This window comes from Microplitis demolitor, chromosome 7 (assembly GCF_026212275.2).
Source record: "Microplitis demolitor isolate Queensland-Clemson2020A chromosome 7, iyMicDemo2.1a, whole genome shotgun sequence".
Classification (NCBI taxonomy): domain Eukaryota; kingdom Metazoa; phylum Arthropoda; class Insecta; order Hymenoptera; family Braconidae; genus Microplitis; species Microplitis demolitor.
The window spans coordinates 11,991,897-12,006,482 of record NC_068551.1 but is presented as its reverse complement, the minus strand read 5'-3'; the positions used below and the strand labels follow the sequence as shown (position 1 = coordinate 12,006,482).

Below are 14,586 nucleotides of genomic sequence, written 5' to 3'. Positions count from 1 at the left end.
TCTCCTTCGGCTTACGATTATGTCCGAGAAAATTTTGAATGCGCACTTCCTCATCCGGCTGTACGAGTGTTTAAGAACTTTGAAATTAAAAAGTGAAGCTCTACAAAAAGATAATAAAAAACTAATTTGTGCTTTAATTTTTGACGAGATGGGAATCAACAAAGGCTTTCAGCGGACCCGAGATGGCAAGATGCGAGGAAATGTTGATATTGGTACTGGCATTCACAATAACTGTCCAGAAAACATAAGTAGCAATCATATACGTCAAGACTAAATCGCAAAAGACGCTTTGGTAATGCTAGTAGTTCCATTTCATAACAGTTGGAAGTTACCTGTAGCGTATTTTTTAGTGCACGGTTTAACAGCAGATATCAAAGTAAATTTAATTCGCGAAACTTTAAGACGTTTGTATGATGTAGGGGTTGAAGTTGCATCATTGACTTTAGATGGCCCAGCAGATCATATTTCGACTGTTAAAAAACTTTGAGCAATAATGACTATGGACGAAACTGCGAAGCCTTTCTTTCCCCACCCAATTATCAACGCTCCAGATGTTCACGTTATTTTAGATGCTTGCCATGATCTAAAAAATATTCGGAATGCTTTTGACAAATATTCAATATTATGCGATGGTGATGGCAATCTCATTAAATGGAAATACATAAAAAATTTAGCAATTCTTCAGCAAAAGGAAGGATTGCGCTTGGGAAACAAACTACGTGCTATGTATGTAGAGTACAAAAGCTTGATAATGAAAGTATTTTTGGCTGCCCAAACACTCAGCGCTAGTGTTGCTGATGCAATAGAATTTTGTGATCAAGTTTTACGTCTGCCACAATTTAAAGACTGTGAAGCGACAGTAAGGTTTATACGCTGTATAGACTGCCTTTTTGACTTTTTAAACGTACGTAATCCTTGGAGAAAAGGATTCAAAAGCCCTTTAAGGCAAAATAATGAACATGTTTGGCGTGCAAGAGTTTTAGATGAATTAAATTACTTACGTAGGCTGAAACGACATAATGGACAGCTAATTTTTCAAAGCCAAAGAAAAACTGGATTTATTGGTTTATATACTGCCGTACTAGCTACAATTAAGATATACGACAGATATGTAAAACCTGATAACTCTCAATTGTCTTATTTGCTGTCATATAAAATGAGCCAAGATCATCTTGAGTTATTTTTCGCCGCCATTCGAGTTAGGAGTGGTTGGTGTCCTAATCCGACAGTCGCTCAATTTATTTCGGCATTCAAAAGATTATTCATTCGACATGATGTGAAAGTTGCAATAGGAAACACAGCAATAATGGATGATACTAAAATTTTACATGTTACCACAATGAACAAAAAAGTAGCAAGGATTGAGCGCTATGATTTGTCTGTTTATAGTACTGTGGAGAATCAGCAGATTGTTGAAAAATATGACTTAAACTGTGACAATAATTCTGATGTAATTTTAGACGAGCTTAAGGAGTATATAGCTTTTGCTTGGTCTTCACCCAACAATCTCAGCGAATTCCCGTGTAATGTTGTTGGGTACATTGCAGGTTTCGTAGTGAGGAAACTAGAAAAAAACATCAAGTGTCCGCTTTGTATCAGCGCTTGTCATGGGATCTTGTCAACTCACCAAAACGTGGACTATGATCAAAATTGTGCTACAAATCTGATGAACTTTTTAGAAAAGCAATTAATGCCAATATGGGCAAACCAACAGTAGAGAAAAACTTTCCTGCTGTATTATGTAACACAGCTTGCAAAAAGTTAGTAACGTCTCGTCACAAACTGTTTTCAGATTTTTCTGAACATTTTCGTGATAATTTCATCGCAGATAGTTGCGTAGATCATTTTTATTCACTTTCCAAGCAAATTCTTTTTAATTATATTGAAATTCAAATGTTTGCAACCACCAAAAACCTTGCCCTTACGATTACAGGGAAGAGTGTTCGGCACTTTTTAACGCGCCAAATAGTCTGGGCCCACCAACAATATTTGAGCTTCGTATCTTGTAGTTTTTATCGATTATTGCTTTTCTATTTTTGTACTTTGACAGTTGCGGTTTAATGATTGAATAATCATCTAAAATATTTTGTATGTTTACATGCACGTTGTTGACTAGTTTTATTGATGATCAAATATTTATTGTATTTTATATCAAAAGATTATTTTTCGTATTTGGACGCTTGAAGCGCTTCAACAATTATTGAAAAATTTTATGTTTACATGCTTGTTGTTAATTAGTTTTATTGATGATCAAGTATTTGCTGTATTTTATATTTTTGTATTCGGACGCTTGAAGCGCCTCAAAAATTATTTAAAAACTTTATATGTTTACATGCTCGTTGTTGATTAGTTTTATTGATGATCAAATATTTGTTGTATTTTATATCAAATGATTATTTTTTGTATTTAGACGTTAAACTGATTTAACAGTTTTTGAAAAAATTATGTATGTTTACATGCTTGTTGTTAATTAGTTTTATTAATGATCAAGTATTTGCTGTATTTTATGTTTTTGTATTTGGAAGCTTAAAGCATCTCAACAATTATTGAAAAATATTTTATGTATACATGCTCGTTGTTGATTAGTTTTATTAATGATCAAATATTTATAGTATTTTATATCAAATGAGTATTCTTTGTATTTAGACATTAAACTGATTTAACAGTTTTCGAAGAAATTTTGTATGTTTACATACTGTTGATTAGTTTTATTGATGATTTTGTTTGTTTGCTTATTCACGTTTAAGTATTTATTGTTCTTATTTTCTGGGATTTTGAAATAGTTCAGTCAATATCTCATATGTACGGCTGTGATTTTTAGAAAATTTAACTTTGTTTGAATAGAGTAAGGCTCGATGTTATTGATGTAATTGAAAAGTTTTTATTTACACTCACAAACACAGATTTATGAATCATATTGTTTTTTGATATTTTAAACAATATCATCGTTTGAAAAAATTTTATTATAGTGAAATATATTTTGAATCGAAATTATTATCTGTTTAATTAGTTGAATTCCCAAAAGAGACAAAATTGAATGAATTCTATTAACGTATTAATATTTATGAAAAATTCATTATAATTTTTACGATAGAAACAACTTGACTAGTTATATTTAAAAAAATCTGGGCGTCGGTTGACCCTGCGGGCCAGCCCCAAAACTTCCCGCTGTTTTCGACCTCAAAGAGCTCGAAAATGCTATCACATGCAATTGTTTTTTTACGATCTTTTCAAGCTCTAACAAGTTACCTGTTATGCTGAAGTTTGAAAATTTAAGAATCGAAAATCATCAATGAAGCGGTTTTTAAAATTTAGTTCCTGATTACGTTCAGTAAAATAAGTGTATTGAGGCAGAAATCAATGTCAGAGATCAAAATCAAGATTTAAATAAGTTTTGACACATGTAAGAAACAATAAAATATCAAATATCCGATAAAAATATTAAAAACTACGTTTTATCGATTTTTTTGTTGATAATATGATTTAAACTAAAAACCAAGTGCGATGACATTATATGATCAAAAGAAACCATAAAAAAGATGAGTTGATATGAGGTCAGGCACTTTTTAGTACGTTATATTCTGATTTATCCGGAAAAAATAACATAAAATGTTATTTTTTTAACATTTCAACGCCGATATCTTTTGAACTAATCAATCGATTTTGATAGTTGACGTGGAAATCGGCGCGGTTTATTGAATTCTAAAGCTGATTAAAATTTGAAATCGATCGCGTCAGTCGTTTCGAAAATATTTAGAAAAAACCGTTTTTCACCATTTCTTTCTCCCGCGATAACTCTCGAACGAATTATCCGATTTTGATGTTTGCGGTGGCAATCGACGCGTTTTATTGAATACTAGAGCTGATTAGATTTTGAAGTCGATCGTATAAGTCGTTTTTGAGAAATCAATAAAAAACTAAAAAAAAAATTTTTTTTTTTTCGTAATTCGCAAATATTTTCGAGTCTATTCTATCAAATAATCTGAAATTTTCAGGAAAGTTGATGGCCAACAAGCTCTTTCGATTGCTACCTCAACCGTCCAAATCGATTCATTAGTTCAAAAATTACAAAGAGTTTACATACATACACACACACACACACACACACACACACACACACACGCACACACACACACACACACACACACACACACACACACACACACACACACACACACACACACACACACACACACACACACACACACACACACACACACACACACACACACACACACACACACACACACACACACACACACACACACACACACACACACACACACACACACACACACACACACACACACACACACACACACACACACACACACTCGGACATCATTCTGAAAATAGTCAGAATAGCTTCCTAGGACCTCAAAACGTCGACATCTGATGAAAACTCGATTTTCGAAAATCGGAGTGAAAACAATAACTTCCCGAAATTTTTGAAAATCGTCAATTTTCTTAACGGGAAGTTAAAAAACGCTAATATGGAATTGAAATTATACTCATTTCTATTTTTTATTGTTATTATCAGTTAATTTACTATGATAAATTGCCATTATTTTTATCGATTCCAATTTTCGACTTGAAACTATAGGATCCTGATCGAGGTCTAATGTACTCCACTCGCAACTCTACTTTTCTTAATAGAAATTTTTCATTACATTTGTACATTCTTCTAATTTTCTAATTTTCATTGCAGACCATACAGCCACATTAATCACAATTCTGGAAGCTGAGGATTCAGAATCTTCAATTTGTAGGAGGAACGAAAATCACGAAATCAATTTGCCGTTTAATATTTTTAAGGCGGAATGAATTTACATCAATTGTACATTTTTCATTGTTAAAAAAAATAAAATTAGTTAATTAATGACTCATACTAATTGTATATAACATAAATTAATTTTCATAATAAATTATAAAGAGTAAACAGATCATGTTTAATTTCACTAATCCTGTATTTGTCTTTCGAGACGATTCTTTATAATTTTTTTCTAGTTTGTGTTAATACTAATAAAAAAAAAAAAATTTTTTATCATGGAAATTTAATTCAGTGTACAAAAAAATCAGATTGCAAATGTAGCAGAAATACGACAAGTTTTTTAAGATATTTAAAAAAATTAAATAATTGATACAATACAATGAAGAAAAATGTATGTACTGAATTTAGGATTTTCTAAACATGAATTTTATTTTTTTATTTTATAAACATTTAGATTCATTATTTCAAAATTTTAAAAATTGTCAGATGCCCGCTAACTTAACCATCATAAAATTACTCATACGAAATTACATTTTAATTATATTACTAAAATATTTTGACAGTTCTTAGTAAATTATGGTTATGGTTTCAAAAATATTTATTTTTTTTTTGTAATTTCCTTACGGTAAAATAACCATCCCTACTAATATAGCTACAATTCGCGCAAGCGCTCATTCCCTTTATTTAGTTCCTAACGACTCATTTAGCGGCGCTAGTGTATGCTTCAATGAATATTATTTTTTTTGTTTTACACCATATGGATGCTCTATCCAGTTATATAGAGATCAGTGCCTAGACCGTGCAAAAAAGACGGTATAGTAGAGTCTCTAAAAAAGAGTCCCTTTACGGACGCCACCCAGCGCTTAAAAGATGAACCTTTGGAGCTAGTATAATAAAAAATTATGTATTAGTATCTTCTATTTTTTTTTCTCACTTTTTTAAAAAAAATCTAAATTTTTTCGAGAATTACCAGTTTTAATTAATTTTCTTGTCTCAATTTTTCAAACTCTGAAGTCGTCGATAAATTCTCAGAAATTTCCACAGTGTTGTTTTGTAAAATAAGTCCAACTAAGCAAAATTTTTTTTTTCAATTGATAAAAAAAAAAGAAGGAAAAACCTGCCCACTCTGGGATTGGCGGGAATAATTGCAGAATTAATTTAAGTTTTTTTTGAGAAATTAAACAAAATAAAAGTATCGAACTTTAAGAAAATGGCGGTTTTTCTCAAAAAAGCTACAAATTTCATAGAGTTTATCATCTTAAAATATTCTTGTATTTTTTTCTGAAAAGTACATTCAATGACAACAATTTTGAAAAAAACTAATTAGTTCATTTTTGAAGAAGTTATAGCTATTTAAAAAAAAAAAAAGGCCTTATTTTTGAAAAACTCAACTTTTTTTGGGTTGGGTAAAAAAATTTGAAAATTTCATGAAAAATGATTTGAATGGGGTAGAAGAGGAAAATAAATTTTCAGCCAAATCGAACGGCGTCGGGGTCAAAAATGGTCGATTTGGCGTGGAACGCCATGTATATATATATATCTATATATATATATATATATATATATATATATATATATATATATTAGGGTGTGCCAAAAAAAAAAAAAGGATTTTTTTTTACTCTCACCCGGAAATATCATTGGATGTATCCAAATAAAAATTCTGTCCAAAGGACAGCACTTAATTTCAACTTTAAGAGGTTCTCTATGGAACTTTAAGATTTCCCATTTAAATAACATGGAAAAAAAGTTTTTTAACAGTATTTTCTCCTGCAAGCTAGGAAAAAATTTTTTTTTCGATAAAACGAATGCATAGATCTTTTTTAGTATTAACTCTTTGACAAAAAATTTCATTGAGTCAAATGTCAATCATCGATATTTGAGTTTCTACGGATCTTTAAATTTTTAATTTTCTAATATTTCGCGTTTTTTGCATTTTGCAGCTAAGATATTGGAAATACAACAAAAAGTTAAATACCGATTTTGTAGTTCCTTCGATGCCCTATTAAAAAGTCCTCAATAAATTTTTCATATCATTAACAATAACAAACTTACCGACTCACAAAATTTCCGTTTTTTTAATCTTTCGCTTTTATCAATCGAACTATTGATGATAGAACAAAAAATTTCGAACAAACTTTTTAGTGTATCGAATTTGCAACAAAGATTTAGAGGTGTAATTTTCCGTATTATAAATAGTTAAGAGTTACAGACTCGCTAGTTGTTAATTTTATGACTTTTTAACCACCCAGGTTAAAAAATTAGATCTGGTTTAAAATAAATGATCTTGTTTTTGTTACTTGGTTAGAAACAAAATATATTTGAGTTGAAATAAATATTCTTAAACCAAGATTATTTAACTTGAATTCAAATTTAATTATTCTTGATACAATATTTTTATAATTTTAGTCGAAGAAAATGTTCTCGGATTAAAAAAACCCAGTTACTCAGCCCAAGAATAAAAAAATTAAGGCGAAAATTATCTTGGGCCAAGTCAACCTTTTTTTCTGTGTAGGCCCTGGCCGTCACCTAGAGTGGACTGAGGACGCTTAGCGAGGTCCCTACTCTAGCACCAGGACTCATAACAATTTATTTGAGTCGGCCTAACGATATCTAGTCTATTAATTTGTTATATCTAGTCATTTATTCCAACACTCAGTTCTATCTCGGTTAGTCTGTTACCAGAATAATTTTATTTATCGAAACTTTTCTTTTATATTAAACTAAATTATAAATTTTATTATAAGTGATAATTGTGTCCATTCGAATTAATTAAATAAGGAGACTTTGCGACTCCTTCTTCTGTTTGAAGAAAACTGAATTTGATTATTGAGTGTGGTGGTTTGGTGTACAACGTCTGTCCGCGAGGATTCACTGAAGAGGATCGACACCGAATCCAAGGAGCCCGTGAGAATTTACCGAAGAGGATCGACGTCGAGTCCAAGAAGTCCACAACGAATCGGAGACAGATATCACCAGTAACCCACGTACAACCAGATAAGTCTCGACAAATTATTCCCAAACCTTTTCTCTCTTCAACGTAGCTCGAAATTTTATAACTGCCCTAGCGAATTCATTTATACCGATAATTTAAGTTTCTTTTGAGTATATTGTCGGTATAGTAGAAACAGAGTTATTTTTCGGTATATTTTGAAATTTTTACGCAATTCATACCCAAACTATACCCAAATCATACCATGTATTGAGTATGTTTTTGAAACTTTCACCCTGAAATGATACTGAAATAACACTCATTTTAAACTTAATTTATACTCAAATTATACTGAAATCAGAGGTGTTGAGGGCAATAGTGTCTTATGAATGTTTAGCCTTTAAAAAAGGCAAAAAGTTTTTTTGATGTTCCAAGTGAATAAATAGATTGAATTTATAATAAAATATAAAAATATCATTTTAATTGTCTGAGCATTGTAACGCTTATTAGCAGTGAACAGTTTAGATAATTATGTTAATAATATCATCATGACTTTGTTTATTTACTTATTTATAACATTTTTTTGGTTTGGCTAAAAACAAATTTTAGTTCTTGAGAAAATATTTCTACCCAAGCGATACAAATAAAATTTTTGAGTTTGAGTTGAATTTAAGTTAACAATTGGTTAACTTAAATTAATGATAACAAATCATGGTTTTAAATTTAACATAAAGTCAACAATTTTTTTTTGTGCCGCTTGGGTATTCAGTTTGGTAACATATTTTATAAACCATTATTAATGACGACCCTGAAGTTAGCCGACACCCGCGGTTTTAAAAATAAAAAATTTTATAACTAGAAAAAAAAAATTGTCAACGAGGAAGAACCGTCAGTAAAGCACCCTCAGCGTTTTCGCGCTTGAGGTGTGGAAAATTTCAAACTTAAAAAAAATGTTCGTGTAGATTTTTCAATTTTCTAGAAGAGTATTTTTTTAAAAAGATCAAAAAATAAAAACTCGAGGTATAATTCGAAATGAAATTTTAAGATTACTTGTTTTTTATTTGAAAATTTTTACAATCCTCATTACTTTTTGATTTTTATAAACAATTTTTCCAAATCTAGACGAGTATTCTTTTTGTTTTTCCGTTTACCGCTATTTTTAACCGTTACCGGCTATTTTTAAATAAAATATCTTGTAAGTTGAAAAAAAAAAAACAAAAATTTTTGAGTTTTGAAAAAATACTCGTGCAGATTTTTTAATGTTCTAAGCGTGTATTGTTTTTTTTTTTTTATTGAAAGATCAAAAATACTTGGATTATTATTTTAAATAAAAATTCAGAAATTTATAATCAATTGAAAGTAAATTCGTTTTTTTTTTTTTTTTACAAGACATTTTATTTAAAAATAGCGGGTAACGGTTAATTTTCGGATTAAAAATTGGAAAAATTTAGTAAATCCAAAAGTGCACGACTCTTAATGCTCATTTGATCGTGGAAAATATATAAAAATAAAAGTTTTGTAAATTAAAAATAAAAAAAAAAAACAGTAGCGAAAAAGAGGCAAACTGAATTTTTCGACCGCAAAGCACTCTCTAATGCTGCGCGTTAAGAGTCGTGCAAAAGTGAAAAATAAAAAAAATGTTCGTGTATATTTCGAAAAATTGTATATAAAAATCAAAAAGTAATGAGGTTTGTAAAAATATTCGAATAAAATGTAAGTAATCTTAAAATTTAATTTCAAATTATACCTCGAGTTTATATTTTTTGATATTTATAAAAGAATACTCGTTAATAAAATTGAAAAATCTACACGACTCGTGTAACACGAGCATTTTTTTTAAATTAAAAATTTTTTTTTCTAAAGTTATAAGATTTCTTTTTTTTATAATGGCGGGTGTCGGCTAACTTCAGGGTCATTTACTAATGTATTGGATTACTCAGTAGGGACATTCATTCAGCGACATCGTTTTGAGGTTGTGATATACATGCAAAGTGTGTTATCCTACAATAATCCTACAATAAAATTTAGATGAAATATATGTGAAGGCAAACTATTCGTAACGTGATCGGTCGAAAGCAAAAAAATATATGCAAACGACACAAAAATATACATTAAAGTAAATATATGAAAAACGACACGCGCGCGCTTGCGCGCGAAATACGTACGCTAGTATATTTAAATACAGTACACGTGTACCTCGTTTTAACCTAATTTTCATACTATTATTCTTTGATACTATGGAAGTCAACAAAAAACGGAAATATCATCCAACAACTGTTTATAAACATAATAAAAATGTCTTCGAGCAATGGTTAAGTGCATACCCTCAAGATTATGGGTTTAAGATGTTACCAAAGACACTTTTATATACTGAGGTAAAGTATTTGTGAAAAACAAGCTTTCTATTTTATTATCAACTCCAATCTTTCACGTATATATCATTATAACTCAGATTATGAAGTAGGTTGACATTTCCAAATTGTAACCAAGCTTGAAATAATCATTAGGTGAATTATAATATTGAGGTAATTGTTCAGATCGGGAGCTTTATGCACCGTTAACGAATGGATTCGGCTTTTGAGAGCTTGGGTTTGAACCCAACTCAAAAGATCCCGCCCTGCTTCTAATCATTATTTTCTACATAAAATTTGCTTTAATTTCATATAATTTGTCAATAATATTTTTTATATATTCATGTAAATCAGTGATTGTTACAGCCTCGTTAAATAATTTTTTTTAGTTAGTTAGTTCTTAAATAAGGCATCGGGATAACCTAATTTTTTTTTTTAAGTCAATTTTTTTAGACTTGATTAATATTGTATCTTACTGTTACCTTACTATCAAGTCTGATCAAAAATAATTGTTAATAATCAAAAATGAAATGATTTTTACTACTAATAAATACTTAGGATGCTACTATCTACAAGTTTTTTAAAAAAACTTGGTTTGAACTATAATCTGTAATTGAAGATTCTGAATTTCCTAGCTTTATTTATTTAATTTTAGTTCATTTGTTTTTTGATATAATTTATAATTACAACTTTATAACCTTGAAAGTATGCATTTAAAATTTTTAATTTCACAGGATACCGGATTAGAACCTGATGATGATAATCCTATTATTCCACCAAATGATGCGGCGCACTCATCTCAAAATAATTCAAACATAAGGTCTAATCAACAGATTCAAGAAAATTTTGATAATTTAGAACCTTCTACATGTAATTATATCAATAACTTCTCTGATATAACTGTTGATCCTGGTGATAAGTCGGTAGATCTAGAGGTTAACGACACTATAAATAAATGTCGCAGTGGAAGTGATTGCCATGATTTTATAGTTGATATCGATGCTAATAACCACAAGAATAATGACGACATCAGTGAAATCGACGTCGAATACGATACCAACGACGACGACGAAACCGACGTGGACAACAACACCAACGACGACGACACTGACGACACCGATGATGACGACGACGATGAGTGTTTTTCTCCAGAAAATAAATCTCTATTTCAAAGCCACATTTTAGATATACCATTAGTTCCTCCAGAAAAACTGAGCCCTAAAGATCATCTACTTTCTATTATTACGATGTCAATCAGGCATAATTTATCATATGAGGCAACATTGGACATTTGTAAATGGATCAATACGACGTATAATTTGAGATGCTTGCCCACTACTAAAGCAGCACTGTGGTCTGTGCTTGAAAAAGACAAAAGATTAATAACCTACCATATGTACTGTCGTAAATGTGAAATGTATTTAGGAGAAGGTCAAAATCCAACCGAAGACTGTCATTGCCATGACTGTGGACCGAAACAGAAAAACGTAAATTTGGGTTATTTTTTAACTCTCAGTTTATACTTGCAAATTGCGAATTTATTAGCTACTCCAAATATTACGAAGTCGTTCGAGTATCGATTTACTCGAGTAAAAAAAAACGAAGATGCTATTGAAGATATTTATGACGGGGCTGAATATAAAAAACTTTGCTTACCTGGAATGTTTCTAAGCAATCCTCATAATTTTTCATTTACGTTTAATACTGATGGATGCAAAGTATCAGATTCGTCAAAATCAAGTGCATGGCCTATCTATGTTCAAATAAATGAATTACCGCCACAGTTACGCAAGAAACACGTCTTACTTGCTGGAGTATTTGTCGACAACATGGAGCCTTTAATGAATAACTACTTGAAACCATTCATTGATCAAATTAAAGTGTTGTATGAAAAAGGGATTATTTGGAAACCAACACTTACTACTGAAGTGACATCAAAATTTGTTACGCTCATAGGATCAGTAGACACACCAGCACGATCAGCAGTGTTACAAATGAAACGGTTTAATGGTTTGAATGGATGTACTATGTGCTTTGCATTAGGTGAACATGTCTCTAAAAATCGAGTATACCCTGTAAGTCATAGTTTTGGTCGTTTAAGAACAGATGAAAATATTCGTACCGATATGATGAAAAGTTTTGATCTAAATCAAGAAGTAAATGGCGTCAAAGAGCCATCAGCATTAATGTTACTATCTTTATTCAATTTATCTAAATGCATGATAGTTGATAGTATGCATTGCTGCTTCCTTGGCGTAGCAAAACACCATACCAAGTTATTATTAAAAAAAAGTTATAAAGAAGTTATTATAAATAACAAAAAGAAAAAGATAGTCGTCGATTATTACATTGGTCGCCCTGAACAAAAAGAAAAAATTAATTCAATATTTTTGGCGATAAAACCACATAATATACGTTCAAGATTGCCTAGGAATATAAATACAATTTCAACTTGGAAAGCTTCCGAGTGGCACAATTGCTTAGACTGTTGTGTTATTTGTTTAAAAAATATCCTTCCCGAAAAATATTTGGATCACCTTGCACAATTCGCAGAAGCAGTAAATATATTAAACAGCGATTCTATCACACTTGATAAACTTGGATATGCTGATTACTTATTAAAAAATTACGTCAAGTTATTTCAGACATATTTCGGGTTAAAAAATATGACATAATATTCATTTGCTGACTCATCTAGTTGATAGTATTCGTAATTGGGGTCCTTTTTGGGCTTACTCAACATTTTTATTTGAATCCTGGAATAGAAAAATTGTAAATAAGATAACAAGCCCACACTCACGATGTAATCAAATATCAGATAGATATCTGTTATCAAAGTATCTTCTGAGCTGCATTGATGATAATTCGATATCTGAAGAAACCCAAGAAAATATAAGAAAACTCATGAGAATCCCATTAGTTGCAGATGGTAATCTAAAAATGATAGGAAAAGGAAAAGCAACAAAAATTAAGCCAAGCGAACCTGAAAAACGGGTTCTTGCTTAATTAGGATATAATCCTGAAAATTTATATTCATATTCGAAGGGAGCAGTCAATGGAGTCAATTTTACTTGTGCCAAAAAAAAAGAAACTAAATTTTGCAATTCTTTTATGCATATTGATAATTTAGGTTTCGGAGAAGTACTTAAATTCGTACATTTTTTGGTAGAAAATACTGAAATTCATGGGGTATTCTTGCTAAGATTAGGTGATATTTGTCATGATTTGAATGTATGTTATATTAAAAAAGTAAAAAGTAGTGAAGATATTGCTTTCGTCGATGACAAAGCTGTAGTTAGTCCTGCAATTAAAATATCGCTCAAAGATGAATCATATATTTTTAAAATACCAAACTCATCGGAAACGGATTGAGTTCATTTGGTATTTCAATTACTTTGATGTTACTTGAATAAAAATATCTCTAATCATTTTTGTTCTATTAGTAATAGCATTTTCTAAAGTAAGTAGCAATTATTTAACAAAATTCTTTCAGCCATCATTAATTGGCCATAAAAGCCACATGTACATTTTTGTCAATTATTTTTATTAAATGAATAAATGTTTCCATAAGTTTATAAATTTAAAAAAAAAATTTGATAAAAATAACGAGTTTATTTATTTTACTATAATGCATGATCTGTAATTTTACAAAGGATAAGATTTATAATTGATCTTTAGTTTCGCTTCGAATCTTAGCATCAAAGACGCAAGATCAATTTGTCATGGAAAGTTATCTAACCGTCCAAATTCAGTCATTGATATTTTATAATACAGAAAAGTTTAATTGATATTTACAAGTATCTCAAATGGCCAGGCTCGCTTTATGTTAGCTTTTAGTTGCTTGTTTCAAGTCAACTTTCTGCAATTTCAAAATGTTAATAAAATGATTACTAATTGAATTTTTAAAAAGTCAACATTTAAAAGTTTTCTTAAAGTTACCAATGGAATGTTAACAAAACTCAACAAAGACTGTTAGTGAATAATTATCATAAAATGACGTGATAAATGGTGACTATTTGGAGATGAATAAAAGTTACCACTTTAATGCTGAAAATTTATTATCCGAAAATTTTAATTAAATGTAGACTTTTTTACGTTATTTAAAATATAAAATGGAGTTGTTAATATTTTGTTAATTATTTTAGGTGAACATTTTGTTATATTTTAATGTTAGCTTTCTTTTTACAATTTGCAACTGAAAAATGTTGCCATTGTGTACATCATTTTATGTTATCTTTGTTCTAACTTTATCTTATTTACGATGCCATTTATTAATGTTGTGGCTCGCGTGTTCAACATGTCGATCATTATACATCAAAGTGTGCCCAAGAAAACGATAAATGCCTAAAAATAACTTTTAGCTATTTCTCAATTACATAATAAATCATTAAAAATAAATTAAATTAAAGTAGTAATTTTTTCAGTTTACAATAAAATATGCTAAGTATTTTGTTTTTGTTCATTTACATACTCTTTATTCCACTACTATTTATCCTTTCCACAAGCCTTCAAAAATTTAACAATTTGCTAGC

The 14,586-nt window shown here is 30.0% G+C and overlaps 1 protein-coding gene across 2 annotated transcripts in view; it reads right to left on the bottom strand.

Annotated features, from left to right (window-relative positions):
* Positions 1 to 14,586, bottom strand: part of LOC103571944 (tRNA dimethylallyltransferase) — a 263,909-nt gene that overhangs the window by 199,529 nt on the left and 49,794 nt on the right. The gene's annotated exons all lie outside the window — the stretch shown is intronic.